Here is a 26898-nt window from a genome sequence, read left to right as displayed (position 1 = left end):
ATATTCAGGGCGGGCAAGATGAAATATAGTTACCGGCCACCTTCATGTGAAATTTTGCCTCAAAAATACAAGAGACAATTAGAAGAACTGAGGAAATCCAAAGGTGTATCCTGATTTTAAAATCTAACCAGTCTTTTTTTCAACCCTGTAATTCATATTTTGTTTGAAACTTAGAAAGACTTTTTGTAGTTAAGTGATGGAGAAAAATGTGTTATGCCTTCCATGTATATTAGGATTCTATGAACATGGGTTAAACAGCACAAGCTGTAAAAATCTTGAAGTAATTCTCACCAACTGGATAATGGCAGTGATGGTAAACCATTCCATATCCACTTGATAAAAGTAAGTAAAGTCTTCTACAGGTATCAATTAAATATATTGTATTCCCACACCTTCATTTCAAAACAGAAATAGGGAAACGTCCAGGATTATATTTAGCTAATTTATAAGCACCCAAGACCTGGAACACTACCTCAGCATCATTTCAGATCTACTGGAAAGGGTTACATAGAATCACAGTTCTGGAAGAAATCCAGGATTCCAAGATATTTTCCACAAAAGAGTGACATAACAAGACTAGGTAGCATTTTAATTGCCTAAGTTAAGACTGCATAGACTATGAACTACATAAACTATAATGGAATTTAAGAAAGTAGTAGTTAATTTACCAGGACAGAATTTTCAAGACACAATTGAAATAAAACCTAGTTATTGAATATTCTTTGTAGAGGGTAGAAAATGAAAAGAAAGAGGTTCCATGTTAAAAAAAACACACACACAAAAACTTTGGTTTTCTGAGTTGGAGGCTGTATAATATCTGCTTCTTAAAAAACAATTTGGGAATCTCTTTGAATGGAACACTTCAATGAAGCCCACTACATAGACTCATTTGTTAGGCTAATGGTAAGTTATATTTAAATAATATTTTGAGTCCAAAACTGAGTCAGACCTGTAGGTAGTGGGTGTTCATGAATGCAGCTGTGAGGAAGTGTGCATAACAGCAGAAAAAAAGACGATGTTGACACCAATAGATATATACACATACTTTCCTAAAGTGAATTATGAGAGTAATTATGTATAGAGTAAATATTGCATTAAAGAGTACACGCCAAATGTTTATCTTGCTGAAAAGCATTGGACAAATAAGAAACTGTTGAATATTCAGTATCATTCTATTATCAATGGGATTATCATATAAATAAAGACATTATTTTCTTCCAAGAAGAGAAGGAGAATTTGAAGCACTCCTTGATTCTGGAGTCACATACAATTATTACACAGTGACATAATGCCAAAACAATATAACTAAATTAAAATGAAAAACAAACATAAGAACATATTCTCCTTACCCTAATTTCTAACAGAATACATTTTTAGATTGTGTATTGCTCTCTTTCCTCCCCCCATGAATAACTTAAATAAAACTTATGTGATTATTCAGAGCATGTAATGCTCTTGTTGTCACATAGAAACTTGTTCTCTGGTTTAAAAAAATATGAAATAAAAGCAAATATGACCTTAAATCGCTTCTTTTGTATTCCTATTTTCAAACATTTCTTAAAATGTGAATCATTGATTTATATAAGAAAATATGTTAAATCAAGCAAAATTGATTTGAAAATGGATCAGACTCTTATTTTGGAATGTGATTTTGTTCAAGGCAAAGGGTTTGTTGACTGAGGTTTATGTTTAGAAGATTTCTCAACCACAGGTTTTTCTTCCATTGGGTGATAAACTCCTGCAGGTCTATGCCTTGTCCTTATTCAAATCCCAAATGTTCTTTGTATTGCCTAACAAGACATAAATATCATCCAGCAAACTTACAGGTAATTTACTAATCTGAAGTTAACATGTACCGAGATACCACCATTTCTAAAGGGATATGATACATATTGAATTTAATTTGGACAATTTATGGTATCAGTAATGATATGACAGCTGACTCTTGAAAAATACAAGGGTTAGGATGCCTTCCCCCATTCCCTCACAGTGGAAAATTTGTGTGTGACTTTGACCCCCGCAAAACCTAAGCACCAATAGCCTCCTCTGGACGAAAAGCTTTACTGGTAAAATAAAGAGTTGGTTAACATATATTTTGTATCCTATATGTATTATACAAAGTATTTGTATGAACAGGTAAATTAGAAAAAAGAAAACATGTTTACATGTTTAAGTAGAAGTGTATCATCATAAAGGCCTTCTTTCTGAATATCTTCACACTGAATAGGCTGAAGAGGAGAAGGGGGAAGAGGAATTGGTCTTGCTGTCACGGGTGGCAGAGGCAGAAAATGGTGGAGATAGAAGGTGAGGCAGAAGACATAGGCATGTTCGGGTAACATTTTTTTTTTTTAATTCTATGTAGAAGTGAATTTGTGGAGTTCAAACTTGTGTTGTTCAAAGGTCCACTGTATTTGAAATAATTATCAGAAAACACACTTTGAGGATTTGTAAGGACAAGCTCATTTTGGTTACAGAGTTCAATTTTTTTGAGCTCAACTTTTTTTAAAACACTAGACTTCCAATGCTTTCAGAACTGTGGAAAGTATTTCCCTTCAGCTATAGAGAGGACTCACATTTTTCATTTTTTATTTAGAAAAGACAGACACCTTATCTCCATATATTACTTTCTCATTATTTAACTCCAATTGGGCCCCACATTAATCCAACTTTTTGAGGCTAGACTAGGCAATTATAGATACCGTGTTGATTATAATCATAGCAATTTGATTCTCACTCCCCTAAATAAGATGGTTTCCTATGTAATTATCTTTTGCTTTTTCTCAATGATATAAAATATTACTTTGCATCCTCTGTAACATGAGAAACTCAAGCTTGGGTTGCTCGTACTTTATTTCTTTGCCTTAAATTGAGACATTTAGGCTTGTACACAAAGGAAATTTTGTTGGATAACTATACATTAAAAATATAGGTAATTTTGTTATGTTATTAAGATTACCTAACAAACCTAACCTGCTTACCTAACCTACCTACCTAACCTGAAAATGTTAGGTAAAAATGTTTATTACCTAACACTTACCAGTCATGAACCGTCTCAATCACCTAAATGTTAATGTTTTTAAGTATAAGAAGATTCATGGTGTGTGCGGGCTGCCGGGTTGCCCCGAGCCGGCGGGGAGCCGGTCCGACTGCTCCAGGTGGAGGGCGGCGGGAGCGAGGGAACGACAAGGACTACGACTCCTACCAGCACTATTTCTACGACTATGACTGCGGGGAGGATTTCTATTGCTCCACGGCGCCCAGCGAGGACATCTGGAAGAAATTCGAGCTGGTGCCATCGCCCCCCACGTCGCCACCCTGGGGCTTGGGTCCCGGCGCAGGAGACCCGGCCCCGGGATTGGTCACCCCGAGACGTGGCCCGGAGGGTGTGCCGGAAACGAAGCGGAATCCCGGGGCCACTGGAAAGGTTGGGGCAGGAACTACGCCTCCATCATCCGCCGTGACTGCATGTGGAGTGGCTTTTTGGCCCTAGAGCGGCTGGAGAGAGCGGTGAGCGACCGGCTCGCCGCTGGCGCCCCCCGGAGGAACCTGCCGAAGACATCCACCACCCGGGACTGCACTCCCAGCCTGGAAGCCGGCAACCCGGCGCCCGCCGCCCCCGGTCCCCTGGGCGAACCCAAGACCCAGGCCTGCTCCGGGTCCAAGAGCCCAAGCGACTCGGAGAATGAAGAAATCGATATTGTGACAGTAGAGAAGAGGCAGTCTCTGGCTATTCGGAAGCCGGTCACCATCACAGTGCGAGCAGACCTTCTGGATCCCTGCATGAAGCATTTCCTCATCTCCATCCATCAGCAACAGCACAACTATGCTGCCCGTTTTCCTCCAGAAAGCTGCTCCCCAGAAGAGGCTCCAGAGAGGGGTCCCCAAGAGGAGGCTCTGGAGAGAGATGCTCCTCTTGGGGAAAAGGAAGATGAGGAGGATGAAGATACTGTGAGCGCCCCCCACCTGTAGAAAGTGAGACTACCTAGTCCTGCCACCCCAAACCTGTCAGTTCTGATACTGAGGATGTGACCAAGAGGAAGAACCACAACTTCCTGGAGCGCAAGAGGCGGAATGAACTGCGTTCGCGGTTCTTGGCCCTGAGGGACCAGGTGCCCACCCTGGCCAGCTGCTCTAAGGCCCCTAAAGTAGTGATCCTAAGCAAGGCCTTGGAATACTTGCAAGCCCTTGTGGGGACTCAGAAGAGGATGGCTACGGAGAAAAGGCAACTCCTATGCCGGCAGCAGCCATTGCAGAAAAGAATTGCATACCTCAGTGGCTACTAACTGACCAAAAAGCCTCATTGTTCTGTCCTACAAAGACACAAGTTTATTTTTTAACCTCCCTGTCCCCTTTAGTAATTTGCACATTTTGGTTATGGCGAGACAGCCTGGACAGTAGATCCCAGAATGCATTGCAGCCAGTGCACGCACAATAAAGGCTTGCATTCTTGGAAACCTTGAAACCCAGCTCTCCCTCTTCCCTGACTCATGGGAGTGCTGTATGTTCTCTGGTGCCTTTGGCTTCCCAGCAGGCAGCTGACTGAGGAGCCTTGGGGTCTGCCTAGCTCACTAGCACTGAAGAAAAGGCTGACAGATGCTATGCAACAGGTGGTGGATGTTGTCAGGGGCTCCAGCCTGCATGAAATCTCACACTCTGCATGAGCTTTAGGCTAGGAAAGGATGCTCCCAACTGGTGTCTCTGGGGTGACGCAAGGACAGCTGGGTCTGGATACTCTCCCTGAGGCTCCTTTTTCCAGAAGACACTTGAGCTGTCTTAGGTGACGAGAAGCTCGCAGACTTATTAACATGGACCATTACTTCACTGTCAGACACTTTACAGTAGCCGAGGAGTTGGAAACCTTTAATATATATATAATGTTAGCTGACCCTTTTCCTCCCACTCTAAATGCTGCGACCCTGGGAACATTTAAAGAGCTTGGCCTCTAGATTCTTTGAGTCAGAGCCCTCTGGGCCCTCTCCTCTGAGGGAGGGACTTTCTTTCCTCACAAGGGATTTTTTGTTTCATTATGCCTTTGTTATGCAACGGGCTCTACAGCACCCTTTCCCACAGGTCAGAAATATTTCCCCAAGACAAAGGGAAATGGGTCCTAGCCTGGGGCCTGGGGCAAGCTTGGAGTCCTGGTTCGTGAACTTGATCCCTACCCATGTGTTTTCAGAGGGGCACTTAAGGCCCAATCTTTTCTCAAGGCAGGTGTAAGACACCTCAGAGGGAGAACTGTACCGCTTCCTCTTCCCACCTGCTTCTCATTTCAGTCGTTGACCGGCAAGTTTGAAGTTCTGGAACCAGGCAAATCTGTCCTCCTTGTGCAACTCCAAGGAACTTGCTGGCTCTGCAGCCACCCTTGGGCCCCAGCCAGCCTGCCATGAATGGTATCTCTTTCCCAGAATCTGGGCCTTTCTGAAGTTTTGGGGAGAGCCATTCCGGATCCAGTGCTCCAGAAGGTGGACTTGCCTCCGGTGGGTTTTAAAGGAGCCCCCAGGAGATATGCTTAGCCAACCATGATGAATCCATCATGGTTGCCTCAGCTGGACTTCACAGCTCCAAGTGGAATCCAGGTGCAGCCTCCAGTCTGAGAAAGTCACCCAACCTAGCAGTTGTCATGTGGGTAACCACAGGCATTTCTAGGCCTGTCTTGGAAGAAGGACCAGCAGCCTGTCCAGAACTCTGCCCAGGATAGCAGGTGCCTCCTGGCTCTGGGTTTGGGAGTTGGGGTGGGTAAGGGATGGTAAGTACTGTATGTGGCTCTGGAAAACCAGCTGCTACTTCCAAATCTATTGTCCATTATGGTTTCTTTCTGAGGTTGCTTCTTGGCCTCAAAGGACCCCAGGGGATGTTTGGAAATAGCCTCTCTAACCTCTGGAACATGGTTTACAAAAGCCAGCTGACTTTGGAACTGTCTATGGAGGACAGTTTGGGTGTAGGTTATTGATGTCTCACCTGAATAGCTTGTGTTTTATAAGCTGCTGTTGGGAATCATGCTGGGGGGAGTCTTTTTTTTTAATATTGTATTTTTGTATGCCTTTTGCAAAGTGGTGTTAACTGTTTTTGTACAAGAAAAAGACTCTTGGGCAATTCTCCTGTTGCAAGGGTCTGATTTATTTTGAAAGGCAAGTTCATCTGAAATTTCATTTTTAGTTGTGATTACTGATTGCCTGATTCTAAAATGTTGCCTTCTGGGACATCTTCTAATAAAAGATTTCTCAAAAAAAAAAAAAAAAAAAGATTCACATAACTCTGGCTGAACATATTTAACCTTTTTAAGACCTGCATTTCAACTATTGCTACTATTACTGATACTTTTGTTATATTGTTCTCTGATGACATAGGTAATTAGCATACACATATCCCATATACTTTAACAAGGTTTGGATAGATTTCAAACTTTCTATATTTTACTCACATTTCTCTCATGGCCTTCATAGAAAGTGGTAACAAATGTATCAGTGGAAATGAGAGCTAAAAGACACCAAAACAGAGCTGAAAATATATTTTTCTGAGTTTCAGTAAAGTGCAGGATGTCTCTTGATAAAAATATTTTCAGTCATCTCTGTATTAAACAATAGACCAGTCAATCAATCAGAAGATGACATTGTGTCATAGAAATGTAGTCTAGGGAACTGTGATATATAACCTTGTATCTATTTTAATCATACATATTTGTAAGTGTGAATTTTATTACCATTATGATTTAGAAAATATACAAATAAACAATGTGGCTTATCTTATAACATAGAATAATATAGAAAGAAATAATAACAAAGAAAGAAAAAAATATATGTGTGATGAGAACTGTCTCCAAATGGGCCACCAATAATATACAGTAACTTCTTTGAGCAAAACAAAATATCTCGTTTAGCAAGATTTTGACCTATAACTAGCAGTTAGTAGTTAAAAGCACATTCACTATAATGTGAAATATTTACTCTTTAGAAAATATTGGGATGGATACAATGTATTTAATAAACAAACATTGCTCTTTCTATACATATTTGCATATATATTCATGTGTTCATATATAGTATTACATGTATACATTTATTGATGTAGTACCTATATGTATTATGCAAATGCATATATAATTTATACAATAAAACATTGAAATCTACAAAATGAGATTACTGACCTTTGATGTATTTTTTCAAAAATTATGATAGTCTTGTCAGATGTTATGAATAAAAATATACCTAATATCAGTCTACACATCAGCTTCAAGTACACATAATGGAGCCTAACCCAAATAATTTATATTATGATAATTCATTGTATGTTTCCTGAAGCTGATGGATGCCAACACTACTTTCCTATAACTACACAGATGAAACTGGGTATCAGATGTCGTAGAGTGTAATTACAGTAGCAAAAGAAAACATACCAATAATTATAATTGTAGTGTCATATACACATATTATTTAATGATACACATTGTTATATTTTGATACTTTTAAAATGACTTGCATCAGTAGTAACATAGTCTGTCTTATGATGTAATTTTAAAAGGTAAGAAATATTCATTGTTCCTGTTGATCTTACCCAGCAATGAGTATGTCATAGACCAGAGATTGTGTCCTTACCATGGGCCCATGATGGCAGTAGAATGAGAGGTGAGATCTGTTTGCCATGAATAGAAATCTAATTTTTAGGAAGCTTTCATGAAACATGAAAGAGCATGTTTATATCTACACCAAAAAACAAAGTTAAGAAAATAACTAATTAATAGATGGTGTATTTTTAAAAATATATATGATTAAATTCATAACTCACTAAAATAATTTTTTGTCTTTATAGTCCTTTCATGTCTAACAAAAAACAACACTGACCAAAAACGTACACAAAATTGCCTTTCTCTCTTTCCTAGCTTCCCTTCTCTCCCTCCCTACCACCAATCTCTCTGTGATATGGGTAAATGCAGTTATCTTTCTAATCGAATCCCCCTATTGGGGGCTTTCTTGTCCTTTCAGCCTGCTATAATAAAATACCTTGGATTGGGTAATTAATACAATAATAGAAATGTATTTCTCACAGTTTTGGAAGCCAAGAAGTTCAAGATCAAAACTCCAGCGGAGTCACTCTGTGAGTAGTGAGGTCTCACTATGTGTTTCAAAGATGATGTGATGCCTATTATTGCATCTTCACTTGGAGACAGCACAAAAAGCCCACTAATCTCATTAATGCTGGTGGGTCCTTTGTCAAATTCCCAAAGGCCCCACCTATCAATATTATCACATTGGAAATGAGGTTCCACCTTACAAATTTTGGGTAGACATCAACATTCAGAGCACAGCAAGGGCCTGTCCATTTTCTGATGTGACATTACAAATGTCTATTAACTGCTCTATTAACCATTACTCTATTTCTGAACTAGGCAAGAGTGAGAAAGCAAAGATTCTTTATTAGAATGAGAGGAAGTAAAAGTAGGACAACATACATATAAGATTATATAATAAAAACATCCTATATTCTTTATTTTACACTTAATTTACACTTCATCTTTATTTTACACAATATATTGCTCAGGTATTTATATATATCTATATGGGCAATATAAATACTCATATTACTAAGACCACTCATATTTATGAGTAATACAAAATGTATATAATTATGACTATATGAATAATGGGACATTGTAAATGAACGGTGAAGGAAAGACTCAGTGTTAAGAGAGGAAATACTAATGTTTAGTAATTAACTTCAACCTTCAAATTTCTTAGGTAGTTTTCTTCCAACTATATACTCAATAAATAAAAAGAAAAATAAATGGGACAAAGTAAGTCCATAGAATTCATAAATGCTTTTTGGAGTTTATTTCCTACCACAATTAGCACAAATTTTTAAAAAATAAGTTTACTGATCATTGTGAAGTAATTATTATCTATGTGCTGACAACCCTCAAATTCACATTTGAATCTAGATGCCTTTTCTGCATACAAAACCTAAGGAATTTCTTCTCATTCATGCTTCAGAGGAACACAAAAATTCGAAATGAATAAAAATTAACTTATTATACCAACAATCCAAGCATAAAATTTATACTTCTCAATTCCAGTATTGGCAGCACTGCTCATCACATTATCCAAATTAAAAAACCTGAGCAGAAAAATAATAAATATTTAAAGCCAGAAAATATTAAATTAAAAAACAACCTGGAAAGAACATTAGAAATCAGAAAACAAAATCAGAAAGCTCTCTTCTTTTCACCAATATCAAATCAATATCTCAGTTTCTGAACCTGAAATCTCTTGAATTTCTTCACTGTTCCCACTGTTCCCACTATCACCTTATTCTGTTTATAATCATGTCACTCATCTGCTTTGTTACTTGTTTCTTATTTTTCTTAGTGTTTCCAAGACTGGAATCTTCAACATGAGACTCTCTCAGTTACAGTCTTTTTGTCTTCATCTTTATTTTACACTTCATCTTCACACTCCTCACATTCTAGCTATATTATATTTTATTTAGTAATTGTATTTGCTATGATGTATCTCACCTTAATGCCATTTTTCTTGTCTTCATCACCCCAAAAGGAAAAGACAATATATACTGTGGAATTTTTCTTTGTTGCATGAACTAGACTTGCTCAGTTGAAAGTTTTCTTGGACTTTTATTATTTCTTGGTGTTTTTTGTTACAGCATATAAATCTTCTTACCATGTTGGACATTTTGGAGTTATAAGGTATAAGAATCTGGTTTAGACTTAGAAAGGAAAAAAAAAACTTTCAGCTTATTTTTAGACCACCTTAGGCCTTTTCCAAAAATTGGTAAAAGCATCCTATAGCCTCTCATGGTTCAACAGTGGACTCTTTTATTACGTTTAGGACAAAGATTCAAAATATCTCAGAATATTTTTACATAGAGCAATCTTTTAGCATGTATTCCTTGGAAGCTTCCAGAAAAAGTAGCATCATATCAGGATCTGCTATTATCTTTATGATGTTTTTGTCCATGGCACTCTGCACATTCTCAATTCATGACATTTTTTATGCAATGTTCCTTTTTAAAAGCTTCCTTCTGAGTAGCTTTGGTAGTGATCACTTAAAGTTCTTTTAATTTTTGTGATTCTAGTGGTTTTTTTTACTTCAATTGCCTCTGCATAATGGTTTTTTAAATTTATTTTTGCACTTTGCAAATCATTCTGTTACCTATGATAGGATTTATTTTTCTTGTATTCTTAAAACTTTAGTTCCAGTTCAGCATCTGGCTTACTACCTTCAGCTTAAAAATCTCAATTTCATCCTTTAAAAAGAAAAATACTATTCTGTTTCAGTAGCTATTACATAAAATAAATGTAAAAATAAATGTGACATTTTGAAACTATATAAATGCTGCAACTGGAATGACATTTAAGGGTTTGTGTACTTCCAGAACCGGGCTATTTTTTTCAGGGGAGCTTGTGTCTGTATCAGACACACTGATGTCAAGACTGTAATGCCATGGCACTTTCCTAGACCCATGACCTGCCTATGAATTTATCTTAACAGAGGCAAATGATCAGCTTCCCGTGACTCAATACTTGGTTCTTATGGAAGAGAGGGCAGTCAGGCTAAAGATAGGGCTGAAGTTTCATAATGTTTAAAACCAGTACAGGGATAAAAACTTAAGAGTTTTCAAAGCAAATTAAGACAAATAATATTCTAAAAAGTCATTTGTAGATAACGATCAAACAAAAAAAAAAAGGATGTTACTATTCAATAGTGAAGTTATCAGGGAGTTCCCATGTTTAGTTTTCCAAAGATTTTTACCTTTCCAACACGAATGTTAACATCTGCTTGTGCATAATAAATATTACATGTAAATGTCCAGACAAAAGTCAGTATTAAGGTGTTAAAGTGTAATTACTTACATTTCTCCTAATATTAATTTTGCAACTATCTAGCACTCATCACCCTGCTGGGTTTGCTAGTATGCTGGCATAAGACTAAAGCTTGCTGAAATCACTCACCTTCAAAATACAGTATAATGTAGCTGAAAGAAATGAAACACCATTAGTAAGTCTCAAATAGGTGTTATCTCTCTGCCAGTATTACTAAAGCAAATATGAAGTGCACTTCTGCTATGACTCTTTAATCCCTCTACCAATATCACAGTGAATCTCTTAGTTGTTATGCCAATTGCTTTGCACACAGTGAATGGATTACTTCTTATATAAATTCTCCTGGTATGTCAACTTTCCAAATTAGGTATAAAGTTTAACAAACAAGGTAAAGCTATTGATAGGATAACATTTTGCTTACTTTATGAATATTACATCCTAAACTAATGATTTTTAAAAATTCAAATGAGTATTTTTAGAAAATTAGTTATAAACCTAGAAGTAAAAATGTCTTCCAAGTAGAGAGTTGCAATATCATATAAAATATATTTTAAAGAAATATCCTGTTTTTTATTCTTTCCTATTGGTATAAAATGATTTTCAATATTATTCATCTCTTCTTAAAACAATCCAACTTGTTAGTATAGCTTGTATTTATGTGTAAGCAAGATTAAATTTAGTAGTAATTCAGGTTAATCTCGAGTAAACACATTGTGTATCGGCCACCATACTTGTAACCTTCTAAAATAACAGAACATGATATTTTAGGGTGTTTTAAACAGTTTGTAATAGAAGGGGCTTTTTGCTTACAAAGGAGAGCATAACTAAAATTTTTTGGAAACATATTTTTGACTTTTGCCACTTTTCCACCTTCTTAAGGCTTTCACATGCTCCATATTTATTTTCACTATAATATTTTTTTACCTCCCCTTCAGCTTGTAACAAGTCATTTTGGCATCCTGTTTCTGTATCACTGAACAAGAGTTGGAGTACTTTCTGTATACAACCTAATATTTACTTTGGTGTGGACTATGAAAGGTTGAAGAAAATAGGACTTTTTAACTTGCCTCTGGATGCAAACAAATCCTAGTAGTTGAAACAATAGCATTTGCAATATGTATTCCTCTTAAAGGGCTCAGAGGTTTAGAAGCTCTCCATTTCCTCTGTAAACAAGGTACCGTCACAGTGAAACTATTAACAGACAATTCCTTGTTTTGGGGACAGCCCTGTACCCTCCATGATGTTTGCTAGCATCCCTGGCTTCTACTCACCAGGTACCAAGAACAACTTTACCCTCAGCAGTCGTGCCAATGTCTCCTGACATAGCCAAATCCCCGAGGGGAAAAAAATCAACCATATTTGAGAACCACTCCTCTGTTACACATCCTGGCTAGGGTCCAAAGCTCTCTTAACTTACTAAGCTTGTAGCTATTCTCTAGTGACCACACACTTCTCTCTGCATTAAATGTTAACGCTTATTAAGACTCAGCTAGCTCTTGTAAAACTGTTAAAGCCAATGTTACTGCTCTTTTCAATTACATGCATTAATTAAATTAAATAAGCACTTAAAATCATTAGAAAAAGAGTTCTATTAAGAAAATTGCATGCTTTGGAAATAATAAAGGTGAATCAGAATAATCACTGTCAAGGTAGTGTGAAATAATTATAAGATTTAATTGAGGAAAAAGAGTATAAAACTCAAAGGATGATAAGACCAAACTATTACAAAAAAGTACTTACATTCTTTCCCAAGGTAGGAAATTAAAATTAGTTACTAAAAAAGTCTTCTGGGTATACAAGAAAGACAATGTGAAACTCAATTGAGTATAATCCCCCATACTCAAAAATACACAAAAAGATTTTATGCTCTCAATGGTGACTTTAGTCTTTGTGTATATTTTAAGTGAAATTCAGTGTGCATCCATAAATTAGGAAATACGCACTTAGACCAATTTTTCTTTTTCATCTTTTTAAAGTTTAAGTCCAGGGACTATGTTCAGATTTGTTACATGGGTAAACTTGTGTCATGGGAGTTTGTTGTACAGATAGTTTTATCATCCAGGTTTTAAGCCTAGTACCTGTTATTTTTCCTGATCCTTTTCCTCCTCCCTGACAGGTTACCCTCTAACCGCCTGACAACCCCCAGTGTGTGTTGTTCCTCTCTATTTAAAAGACACAGAGTGGCAAGCTAGATAAAGAACTAAGACCTATTAGTATATTGTCTTCAAAAGACCCATATCACATGCAGTGACAGACATCAGCTCAAACTAAAGTGATGCAGAAAAATCTATGAAGCAAATTGAAAACAAAAAAAGCAGGGGCTGCAATCCTAGTTTGTAATAAAACAGACTTTAAATCAATGAAGATTTAAAAAGACAAAAAAGGAAACACATCTCATATGCAAGGATACACAAAGGCTCAAAAAAAGAGATGGAGGAAGACTTACCAAGAAAATGGAGAGCAAAAAAAAGCAGGAGTTGCAATTCTCATCTCTGATAAAATAGAATTTAAAGCAACAAAGATCAAAAGAGACAAAGAAGGTCATTACATAATGGTAAAAGGATCGATACAACAAGAAGAGCTAACGATCCTAAATATATATGGACCCAATACAGGAGCACCCAGATACATAAGGCAAGTTCTTAAAGACTTACAAAGAGACTTAGACTCCCACACAATAATAGTGGGAGACTTTAACACTCCACTGTCAATATTAGACAGATCAACCAGACAGAAAATCAACAAGGATATCCAGGGCTTGAACTCAGGCCTGGAAGAAGCAAACCTGATAGACATTTACCGAACTCTCCACCCCAAATCCAAAGAATATACATTCTTCTCAGCACCACATCACACCTACTCTAAAATTGACCACATAATTGAAAGTAAAGCACTCCTCAGCAAATGCAAAGTAACTGAAATCATAACAAACAGTCTCTCAGACCATAGTGCAATCAAGTTAGAACTCAGAATTCAGAAACTAACTCAGAATCGCACAGCTTCTTGGAAACTGAACAACTGGCTCTTGAATGTTGACTGGATAAACATCGAAATGAAGGCAGAAATAAAGAAGTTCTTCGAAACCAACAAGAACTAAAACACAACATACCAGAAACTTTGGGACACATTTAAAGCAGTCTCCAGAGGAAAATATATAGTAATAAGTGCCCATATAAGAAGAGTGGAGAGATCCAAAATTGACACGCTGTCGTCAAAATTGAAAGAGCTAGAGGAGCAAGGGTAAAAAAACTCAAAATCTAGCAGAAGACAAGAAATAACTAAGATCAGAGCAGAACTGAAGGAGATAGAGACACGAAAAATTCTTCAGAAAATTAATAAATCCAGGAGCTGGTTTTTTGAAAAGATCAACAAAATAGACAGACCACTAGCCAGACTGATAAAAAAGAAAAGAGAGAACAACCAAATAGATGCAATAAAAAACAAGAAAGGGGAAATCACCACAGATTTCACAGAAATTCAAACCATCATCAGAGAATATTACAAACAACTCTATACACATAAACTAGTAAACCTGGAAGAAATGGATAAATTCCTGGACACCTGTGTCCTCCCAAGCCTAAACCAGGAGGAAGCCGAAACTATGAATAGACCAATAACAAGGTCTGAAGTCGAGGCAGCAATTAAGAGCCTACCACACAAAAAAAGCCCAGGTCCAGATGGGTTCACAGCCGAATTCTACCAGACACACAAAGAGGAGCTGGTACCATTCCTTCTGAAACTATTCCAAATAATCCAAAAAGAGGGCATTCTTCCCAAATCATTTTATGAGACCAACATCATCCTGATACCAAAACCCGGCAGAGATCCAACAAGAAAAGAAAACTTCAGGCCAATATCCATGATGAACATAGATGCAAAAATCTTCAATAAAATACTGGCAAACCGATTGCAACAGCACATCAAAAAACGTATCCATCATGATCAAGTAGGATTCATCCCGGGGATGCAAGGATGGTTCAACATATGCACGTCTATAAATGTAATTCACCACATAAACAGAACCAAAAACAAAAACCACATGATTATCTCAATTGATGCAGAGAACGCATTTGACAAAATTCAACAGCCTTTATGCTAAAAACCCTCAATAAACTCGGTATTGACGGAACGTATCTCAAAGTAATAAAAACTATTTACAACAAACCAACAGCCAATATCATACTGAATGGGCAAACACTGGAAGCATTCCCTTTGAAATCTGGCACTAGACAAGGATGCCCTCTCTCACCATTCCTATTCAATATAGTACTGGAAGTTCTAACCAGAGCAATCAGGCAAAAAAAAGAAATAAAGGGTATTCAAATAGGAAAGGTGGAAGACAAATTGTCTCTATTTGCAGACGACATGATAGTATACCTAGAAGACCCCATCACCTCAGCCCAAAAACTCCTGAAACTGATAAGTAACTTCAGCAAAGTCTCAGGATATAAAACCAATGTGCAAAAATCACAAGCATTCCTCTACACCAATAACAGAATTAAAGAGAGCCAAATCAAGAATGAACTGCCATTCACAATTGCTATAAAAAGAATAAAATACCTAGGAATACAACTTACAAGGAACGTAAGGGACCTCTTCAAGGAAAACTACAAAATACTGCTCAACGAAATCAGAGAGGACACAAACAGATGGAGAAACATTCCATGTTCATGGTTAGGAAGGATCAATATTGTGAAAATGTCCATACTGCCCAAAGTAATTCGTAGATTCAATGCTATCCCCATCAAGCTACCTACGACAGCCTCTTCATAGAACTGGAAAAAACCACCTTGAACTTCATATGGAACCAAAAGAGAGCCCGCATAGCCAAGTCAATTCTAAGCAAAAAGAACACAGCGGGAGGCATCACACTACCAGACTTCAAACTATACTACAAGGCTACCATAATCAAATCAGCATGGTACTGGTACCAAAACAGAGATATAGACCAATAGAACAGAACAGAGACATCGGAGGCAACACAACATATCTACAACCATACAATCTTTGATAAACCTGACAAAAACAAGCAATGGGGAAAGGATTCCCTGTTTAATAAATGGTGTTGGGAAAACTGGCTAGCCATGTGCAGAAAGAAGAAACTGGACCCCTTCCTGACACCTTACACGAAAATTAACTCCAGATGGATTAAAGACTTAAACATAAGACCTGGCACCATAAAAACCATAGAAGAAAATCTAGGCAAAACCATTCAGGACATGGGAGCAGGCAAGGACTTCATGACCAAAACACCAAAAGCATTGGCAACAAAAGCCAAAATGGACACATGGGACCTAATCAAACTCCACAGCTTCTGCATGGCAAAAGAAACAGTCACTAGAGTGAATCAGCAACCAACAGAATGGGAAAACATTTTTGCAGTCTACCCATCTGACAAAGGGCTGATATCTAGAATTTACAAAGAACTCAAACAGATTTACAGGAAAAAAACATACAAGCCCATTCAAAATTGGGCAAAGGATATGAACAGACACTTTACGAAAGAAGACATATATGAGGCCAACAATCATATGAAAAAATGCTCATCATCACTGGTCATCAGAGATGCAAATCAAAACCACATTGAGATACCATCTTATGCCAGTTAGAATGTCAATCATTAATCTGGAGACAACAGATGCTGGAGAGGATGTGGAGAAGTAGGAACACTTTTACACTGCTGATGGGAGTGTAAATTAGTTCAACCATTGTGGAAGACAGTGTGGCAATTCCTCAAGGCCTTGGAAATAGAAATTCCATTTGACCCAGCAATCCCATTACTGGGTATATATTCAAAGGACTATAAATTGTTCTACTATAAGGACACATGCACACGAATGTTCAATGCAGCACTGTTTACAATAGCAAAGACCTAGATCCAACTCAAATGCCCATCGATGATAGACTGGACTGGGAAAATGTGGCACATATACACCATGGAATATTATGCAGCAATAAAAAATGATGAGTTTGTGTCGTTTGTAGGGACATGGATGAATCTGGAGAACATCATTCTCAGCAAACTGACACAAGAACAGAAAATGAAATACTGCATATTCTCACTCATAAGCAGGTGATGAAAAATGAGAACACATGAACAGGGAAGGGAGTACTAAACACAGGGGTCTATTGGGGGGAATAGGGAAGGGACAGCAGTGGGGGGGAGCTGGGGAGTGATAGCCTGGGGAGAAATGCCAAATGTGGGTAAAGGGGAGGAAGGCAGCAAAACACACTGCCACGTGTATACCTATGCAACTCTCTTGCATGTTCTGCACATGTACCCCAAAACCTAAAATGCAATTTAAAAAAAAAAAACTTGTATACAAATCTTGACGTAGTTTTATTCATCATAGCCAAAAAAAATTAGAAGAATTCAGACTTTATTCTTCAGAAGAGGTCTCCCTCTGTCTCCCAGGCTAAAGTGGGTGGCATGACCAATGGCTCACTGCAACCTCCACCTCCCAGTCTCAAGTGATCCTCCCACCTCAGCCACCCAAGTATCTGTGACCACAGGTGTGAGCCACCACACCCAGCTAATTTTTTTTTTTTGTATTTTTAGTAGAGATAGAGTTTCTTTCTTTCTTTCTTTCTTTTTAAATAAAGACGGGGTTTCACCATGTTGGTCAGGCTGGTCTTGAACTCCCAACCTCAGGTGACCCACCAATCTTAGCCTCCAAAGTGCTTAGATTACAGGCATGAGCCACCACACCCAGCCGAGATAAAAGTTTCACCCTGTTGCCCAGGCTGGTCTCAAAGCAATCTGCCTACCTCAGCCTCCCAAAGTCCTGGGAACACAGGTGTAAGCCACCGTGCCCAGTTAGATGTCTTTCAATGGGTGAATGATTAAACAAACTACAGTACATGCATCCCATGAAATACTATTTAGCAATTAAAAAAGTGGAACTGGCCAGGCATGGTGGCTCACACCTGTAATCCCGGTACTCTGGAAAGCCGAAGCAGGTGAATCACCTGAGGTCAGGAGTTCAAGACCAGCCTGGCCAATAGGGTGAAATCCCACCTCTACTAAAAATGAAAACATTAGCTGGGTGTGGTGGTGGGTACCTGTAATCCCAGCTACTTGGATGGCTGAGGCAGGAGAATCACTTGAACTCAGCGGGTGGAGGCTGCAGTGATCTGAGATCAAGCCATTGCACTCCAGCCTGGGCGACAAAAGCAAGACTCCATCTCAAGAAAAAAAAAAAAAAAAAAACTCCCACTGCTTCACTTGACTATTGACTAGTATTAAAACAAAGAAAAAAGAGTGGAACTACTGATAATATTAACTTGGATGAATCTCAAGAGAATTATGCTGAGTGAAAAAAGCCAATACAAAAGGTTATATACTATATAATTCCATTTATATAACAGTCTTAAAATGACAATGAGAGACATTAATATTTGAAACACATTACAGACAGGACCCAGTGGGGTGGGGATTGAGTTATCTACCCCCGAAGGCATTCTCTCTGGATTTTCTGGGAAAAGCTTCAATGCAACTTTATCTACTGTGAAATAGCCTTTGCTAAAATTTTAACAGTAAAAAAATCATGACAGTGAAACAGATCTGACCTAACCAACTCCATCTTGCCTTTAACTGCCCTTGGTAAAATGTGTAGGACAAGCTAACTTTAGGAGAAATTTAGTTTACAGTTTAAATAATAATATCCCTTTTCAAAACTGAACCGCCTTTATAAAACTAATAAAAGGCCACAAGTTTAGGATTATCCACTAAATGTAAGTATATGAACCCAGGAAGCAGAGATTGCAGTGATTCAAGATTGCGACACTCTATTCCAGCCTGGGCAACAGAGTAAGCCATATCTCAAGAAAATGAAATTAAAAAAAAAAAGTAAGCATATTAAATAGTTTTTTTGGGGGTGGGGGGAGGTTGAGACAGAGTCCTGCTCTGTTACCCAGGCTGGAATGCAGTGGTCCCATCTCAGCTTACTGTGGCCTCCACCTGCTGGGTTCAAGCTATTCTCATGCCTCAGCCTCCCAGGCACCTGGGATTAGAGGTGAGCACCACCATGCCCAGTTAATTTTTCCATTTTTAGTAGAAACAGCGTTTCACCATGGTGGCCAGGCCCGTCTCGAACTCCTGACCTCGGGAGATCCACCCGCCTCAGCCTCCCAAAGTGCTGGGATTACAGGTGTGAGCCACTCCACACAGCTTTATTTATTTTTTGAGAGTCTTGCTCTGTCTCTCAGGCTGGAGTGCAGTGAAGCAATCTCAGCTCAATGCAACCTCTACCTCCTGGGTTCAAGAAATTCTCCTGCCTCAACCATCCAAATAGCTGGGAGTACATGCAAGCACAACCACACCTGGCTAATTTTCATATTTTTAGTAGAGACAGGGTTTCGCCATTTTGGCCAGGCTGGTCTCGAACTCCTGGCCGCAAGTGATCCATCTGCCTCAGCCTCCCAAAGTGCTGGGATTACAGGCGTAAACCACCACTCCCAGTCAAGATTGCCCTTTTAAGATGTCTTGTCAGACTTTTGCACTTCTGATGACAAGATGACCACACCCTGACCAGCGATTCCTCTGTAGCCCCTAGCCAGAAGCAGACTCGTTACATAAGGACCGTTTTCCATGTGCCTATGACTGCAACCCCAACCAATTAGCAGCATCCATTCCTAGCCCACTGTGTGCCAAACTATACTTGAAAAACCCAGCTGAGGCTGGGTGCAGTGGCTCACGCCTGTAATCCCAGCATTTAAGAGGCCGAGGTGGGTGATCACTTGAGGTCAGGAGTTCGAGAACAGCCTGGCCAACAAACACGGTAAAACCCTGTCTCGAACAAAAATTAGCCAGCTATGGTGGTGCACATCTGTAATCCCAGCTACTTAACAGGCTGAGACACAAGAACTACTTGAGCCTGGGAGGTAGAGGTTGCAGTGAGCCAAGATCATGCCACTGTACTCCAGCCTGGGAGAAAAGAGAGATTCTATCTAAAAATATAAAAATAAAACAACACAGCTGGGCACCTCAGTGGCACACGTCTGTAATCCCAGCACTTTGGGAGGCTGAGGCAGGCAGACCACCTGAGGTCGAGTGCACAACCATCCTGGCCAACATGGCAAAACCCCATCTCTACTAAAAATACAAAAATTAGCTGGGAGTGGTGGTGGGCACCTGTAATCTCAGCTACTTGGGAGGCTGAGGCAGAACTGCTTGAATCCAGGAGGCAGAGGTTGCAGTGAGCTGAGATTGCACCACTGTACTCCAGCCTGGGCAACAAGAGGGAAACTTGAAAGCAAAGTGGCCAGGTGCAGTGGCTCACGCTCACTCCCATTTTACAGAGAAAACCTTGGCTCAACACGATATTACTTGCCCTCCATCAAACCATAATTTGACTGCTGTTAATATTTTTTTTAAGCCAGTAAGAGATAAACTGTGGATTAAAAAGCTACAACACTGGGTTTTTTTCCTTCATCAGGTTTTTCTATACTATCACATGCCAACAGAAAAATTCAATACATTTAGCAAGTATGTAGGCACAAGTCATTTTCTAAATTTGTCTGCTGATCTTGGTTCAACTATTTTTGTCCATTGAGCATATTTTTGGAAGTCTACACTATGCAGCAAGGTCTACTGCAGGTGGGAGGGATAGAGAGGTAGAAAAAACAAACAGACAAGGCCTCCAACCTCTGAGAGCTTGTAGGAAGACAACACTGCAATACACTGTAACTGTAACCACTGTACTGAAATGTGGCAAGTGTTACCATCAAGGAAGTACAGAGTGGCCTGGTTTGAAAACGCCAGCTATCTTCCCAAAAGCAACAGATAATCTCTCACATTTGCTTCCTTACAGTGGTTCTGCTTCATTCTGCTGATATTGTATAAGCCACAAATTTCAATTCTTATGCCTGAGCAAAAGATCCCCAATGTCCTTCTACACAAATCTCTGCAGTGGACACGCTCAGTAAGTATGAACACAAGTTTGGCAGCTCAAGTCAGCACAAAGCACTTTCTCCAAAAATAACCTGTAAATGTTGGAAATTCTAGCAATGAAAATAAAGTGTGTTTAACTTTTTTGTCAAATGATGGATATAGAGTTAAAAGTGACTTGGGCATCATTTTGAACATAAAATCGTGAAAAGTGCCATAAAGTAGCTCACTCCTGTTTGGGAGACCAAACTCACTGGTGGTTTGGGAGGCCAAGGAGGGAGGATTGAGCACTGAGTCCAAGCCCAGCCTGGGCATATAATATCACAAATCCCCATCTCTACAAAAAAATAACAAATATTAGCCAGGCATGGTGGCGCCCACCTGCAGTCCCAGCTACTCAGGAGGCTGAGGCAGGAAGATCACTTGAGCCTGGGAATGTCAAGGCTGCAGTAAGCCATGATTGCACCACTGCACTCTAGCCTGGGTAACAGAATGAGACTTCGTCTCAATCAATCAATCAATCAATCGGTATCTCAAAAAGTTAGATTCACTTGTTCATAGTTACAAACTCACTAGGGGCATTTCTGAGACATAAGCCCAGGGCTCTTAACTCACTATATAGGGTTCCTTTGCACTGCTACTGCTTTAAATCCAGTAACAATGAACTTAATGGAGTCTAAGTTTTCTCATTTAATCAATCAGACACATCTATGAGTAAAGAATCATAGCACTTTAAAGACTAACTTCATCAAAAACAAGCATACTAAGCACCTACCATGAGGTACATCCAGTAGCCACCAGATTTAAAAAGAAATATTCTGAGCTGGCTTTAAAAAAAAAGGAAAAAAGAAGTATTCTGGCCAGGCACGGTGGCTCACTCTTTAATCCCAGCACTTTGGTAGGCCAAAGTGAGCAGATCACTTGATCCGGAGTTCAAGACCAGCCTGGCCAACACGGTGAAACTATCTCTACTCAAAATAGAAAAATTAGCCAGATGCGGTGGCACACGCCTGTAATCCCAGCTACTCGGGAGGCTCAGGTTGCAGTGAGCCAAGATCGAGGCCCTGCACTCCAGTGTGGGTGACAGAGTGAGACTCCGTCTCAAAAACAAACACCTGAGTCCATGCTCTTTTCCTACTGTACAATGCTCCTAAGGGCAGAATAACTGCACTGCACATGTGGCTGTGGTATCAAGTCACTTCAAACTTTGACATCATTTCCTGACTGGCAGTTATGTAATTTAGTCATCTTTTCAATCGTTAGATTGGTTTAGCTAACTTTCTTTTATGATTCCTCAAACTGATGGTCTTCCAGGGTTTCTCTTTTTAAAGAAACGGAATCCTTTTTCCAAATGACATCTTATGTGAAAACACTAAAATGTGAAACAGGTCGAAGTTGAGCTGCTCTGGCTTAAGCAAAGTGGGAGAACTAAAGCTCTTCCTTACTCGCATGGTCAACTCTTGGGCACCTCCAAGGAATACTTTCAAAAATACTGGTTAAAACTGAAAACTTGGCTGGGCATGGTGGCTCACGCCTAAAATCCCAGCCCTTTGGGAGGCTGAGGCAGACGGATCACGAGGTCAGGAGTTCAAGACTAGCCTAGCAAACATGGTGAAACGCTGTCTCTACTAAAAATACAAAAATTAGCTGGGTGTGGTGATAGGCGCCTGTAGTCTCAGGTACTCGAGAGGCTGAGGCAGACTAACTGCTTGAAACCAGGAGGCACAGGTTGCAGTGAGCCGAGACCGTGCCAGTGCACTCCAGCCTGAGCGACAGAGCAACACTCCATCTCAAAAAAAAAAAAAGCAAAAACAAAAACTGAAGACTTTGCATTCTCCATCTCAGCTCTACCATTTACCAGCTGTATAACCTTTGAAAAAACAACGTTTCACTTTTTCAAATAATGTTTCACTTTTCCTCATCCTTTACAGGTTTGTTACAAATATTACATGGAAGAGTAAATATAAAACTCCCTATACATGGTTCACATTCAAAAGTTAGTTTCTTTCTACAGATAAAGAAATCTGTAGTGTTAACAGTTGTTGCTAATTCAAGAAAGCTCAATAAATATGAAGATATTCTTGGCAGCAGAGAAGTGAACAAGTAAATGCTCTCCAACTAAAATAAACCTAAGAAATCCTTCATTAAAGGTACCACTAGTATTAATAACTCCCTCTTAGTCCTTTTGGACTGCTTTAACAAAATACCAAAAACTGGCCAGGTGCAGTGGCTCACACCTGTAATCCCAGCACTTTGGGAGGCTGAGGCAGGTGGATCACCTGAGGTCAGGAGTTTGAGACCAGCCTGACCAACATGGTGAAACCCCGTCTCTGCTAAAACAAAATTGGCTGGGCATGGTGGCCCATGCTGGTGCGTGCCCGTCATTCCAGCCACTTGGGAAGCTGAGGCAGGAGAAGAGCTTGAACCCAGGAGGTGGAGGCTGCAGTGAGCTGAGACAGTGAGCACTACTGCACTCCAGCAGCCTGGGCAACAAGAGCAAAATTCTGTCACAAAAGAAAAACAACAAAAAAAAAACGGGTAGCTCATAAAAAACAAATTTGTTTTTCAACATTCTGGGGTTGGAAAGTCCACTGCTATCTGGTATGGGCCCATGTTCTGGTTCACGGCCCAGGTTCTGGTTCACAGACAGTGCCTTCTTGCTGTGTTCTCACATGGTAAAAGAGGACAGGGGATCTCTCTCATCTTTTTTGTAAGGGCTCTGTCCTCATTACCCAATCATCTCCCAAAAGCCCCCCTTCTAATACCATCACTTTGTAGGCAAGGATTTCAACATAAATTCCAGGTAGACACAAACATTTAGACCATAGCACCCTCCCAGCCTAGCCTCCCAGCCAGCCACTGACTCATGGACCAAAAACCACAATTTTGGTAATAGACAAGAGATCTCCCTTATGAGATACTTAACATAGATGCTACATTTGAGATGGATACATTACTGTAATACTGAGTAACTTAACTTTGGCATTTCCTGAGCTGAGCATTTAAACTGGCAATTAATTCTAAGATTAAATGAGTATTTTCATGTTTATATTCTACAACAGAATCGAATGTTCATTTGCCCATCTTCCAGTCTTCTATTTTTCCAGGCACCGTAAGCCAAAAATACCTGTCATGTGCACCCTCACCTAAGCAATTTTAAACTGGCTCTTGCCTAAACCAGTCCTTAAGAATCCACTGTCGTGGTCTATTATTAATAACATGTTCCCATTTCCTCATGTATAACCAGGGACCAAAGCTATGTTAACAGGAAAGAAATTCTCAGTTCCAATCTAAGCCTAGCCAACTCTCAAATCATACACTCTATGGAAGCTGCAGATGCTGGCTTTGATCACTATGATTCAAGAAGAATCATAACTCTTATCATATAGCCAAGAAAAGAGTCACTTAAGAAAGATATCCCTGAGTATTCAATATGGATGCAGAATCCAAGAAGATTTAGAATACTAATCTGCTATTTTACCAGGAACCTTGAGCAATTCACCTGCTCTCTAGTGATTATTGCATTGTGAGAAAAGTGAAAATATACTCATGAAAATACCAGAGATGTTGGTGTTGCTGTTGTTTTGTAGACGGGGTCTCCGTATGTTGCCCAGGCTGGTCCCACACTCCTGGGCTTAAGAGAACCTCCCACATCAGCCTCCCAAAGTGCTGGGATTAGACATGAGTCACTGTGCCCAGCCAGAGATATTGCTTTGATTAACCATCAAACAATTATGTCTCAGGGTTATCAGGGACCTCAGCAAGTCATCTCTGTCATCTCCCTAACTTCCAAACAAGCTTACACCTAAATGATCCCAGAAAAATAAAGTCTTTGGAGAAGATACTTCATAATATCCCTTGGTAACAACATTTCAGTATCTTGCAGTCAGGAAGTTATCTCTAATGTGTAATCTACATCCTTTATGTTGCAATTAAAACTGATTCCCTCTTGTCCTGTCCTCTACGGAAAGAGAACATCTGCTTAACACCACCTGAACAATATCCCTCCAAGAGATTATAAAATATAGGAAGTCCATTTCAAATAGCTTCATGTAAATGCAACATGGCTTTATACGGGTCACCTTAGACAAAGAACATGATTAAGAGTCTTAAATTCCTAATTCCATCACTGACTTGCTCTCAAGGTGATAGGAAGTTAAAACCATGCAGAAGCTGTTCTTCAATTATCCCATCAGTAAAATGCAAATAATAAGACCAGAATGTTATGACTCAGTTCTTCATACAGGAAAGAGATTCTGAGTCCTAATCTAAGCCCAGCCAACAACTCTGAAATCACATACTCTGGGGAAACTGCAGATATTGGCTTTGATCTCTAACATGTCAGAAGATCATTAAGTAACATAGCAATAATATACTACTACCACAGCACTTGCAATTCCACTCATAGGTATATACTTAAAATAACTGAAAATAAGCCCATGTACATGCATGTTCAGAGCAACACTATTCATAAAAGCAGAAGGCAGAAACAGCCCAAATGTTCTTCAGTGGATGAATGGATAAACAAATACAGTATATACACATAATGGAATATTACTCGGTCATGAAAAAAGTAAAGTACTGATAAATACTCCAACATGAATAAACCTCTAAAACATTACACTAAGTCAAAAAAGCCAGACACAAAAGATCACATACTGTATGATGCCATTTATATGAAATATCCAAAATGGCCATTTGTCACAGAAAGAGCCAATCTCCTTGCCCTCCCAAAATGCTGGGGTTACAGACATAAGCCAGAGCACCCAGCCCCATTTTTTTTTTAAAGAAAAAGGATTCACTGAACCGAAATTCACTTCACATAAAATTAGCCATCTTAAAATGAACAAGTCAGTGGCATTTAAGTACATTCACAATGTTCTGCAAAAACATCACCATGACTCCAAAGTAAAACCACTTACCAGTTAAGCAGGTTATCCTCATTCCACCCTTCCTCCAGCCCCTGATAACCACCAATCTGCATTCTGTCTGTATGGATTGATCTATTCCGGTTAGTTAGTTATTTTTGAGACAGAGTTTCGATCTTATTGCCCAGGCTGGAGTACAGTGGAGTGATCTTGGCTCACTGCAACCTCTGCCTCCCCAGTTCAAGTGATTCTCCTGCTTCAGCCTTCTGAGGAGCTGGGATAACAGGTGTGCACCACCATGCCTGGCTAATTTTTGTATTTTTAGTAGAGACAGGGTTTCTCCACATTGGCCAGGCTGGTTTCAAACTCCTGACCTCAGGTGATCCACCTGCCTTGGCCTATGTATTAGATGCTTTTGTGCATGATTTCTCCCCATTTGTTCACAAAGCTTTACATCCAGTGTGTTCTTTACTGAGAACTATGGGTCTCGGGAAACAGCAGCTTGAATTACATTCTGTACTTTTATCTGTTGAGCTGATAACTGCTGTCCCATGATGAATCCCTAGCCTGAAACAATGCCTCACTAAGCTTGGCAATCCCCAGTGCACAGTCCTCTGTACTTTCTGGTCCCAGGAGGTCTGCTGTTCCTTCTTTGCAGCAGTGATCACATTGGTTTGTTCCTCGTTCGAGCTCCTGCTGTGATGGCTATCACATCAGGGTCACCATCTAAGATGTCTACCACCTGCGGAAGTCTGGCCTGCGACCTTGACTTAATGACAGATGAATGAATGTACTCTCACACCATTACAGTGATATGAGTGGGCTAGGGATGGCCACTGGCTGCTTTCAGAGGGTGAAATGCAAGCAATCAACCACAAATCCCTCTCCATCATTACATTTATTCAGTATGAATTGTACAGCAGAGGGTCTAAATCAACACCCTTGTTGATAATTAACATGGTTAAAAGAGTGGTTTTATGAATAAAAGCTTTAGGTTCTGGGCCCAGAGTAAACACTATTCATTCCCCTTTGATCTCCCCCTGAGAGGACCACCCAGCAGAAAATTTACATGAGTAAACAGACTGAAGACAAAGGGATGTGGGGTAAGCAGACTTAAATTGGGAAAGCCTGGTCCCTATTTTCTCCCTAATGGGCCTGCCACCTTCAGCCTGTCCCAATAAACTTTTAGCCTTCCAAAAGCCTTGAGACTAATCTATAACTTCCTAATATATCTTTAATATTTTGCCAGCCACCCTGAGTGAATATCAACATCCCATGGTGAGAATGCAAGGGGCAAGAGAGTGAGAGTG

The 26898-nt window shown here is 39.4% G+C and overlaps 1 pseudogene; it reads left to right on the top strand.

The window, feature by feature from the left end:
• The first annotated feature begins 3003 nt into the window (after positions 1-3003).
• LOC118153697 (protein L-Myc pseudogene) lies at positions 3004-6242 on the top strand (annotated as a pseudogene).
• The last annotated feature ends 20656 nt before the right edge of the window (positions 6243-26898 follow it).

This window comes from Callithrix jacchus, chromosome 5, assembly GCF_049354715.1.
Source record: "Callithrix jacchus isolate 240 chromosome 5, calJac240_pri, whole genome shotgun sequence".
Classification (NCBI taxonomy): Eukaryota; Metazoa; Chordata; class Mammalia; order Primates; family Cebidae; genus Callithrix; species Callithrix jacchus.
Note: the sequence above shows the minus strand (reverse complement) of the source record. Positions and strands in the feature narration are given on the sequence as shown.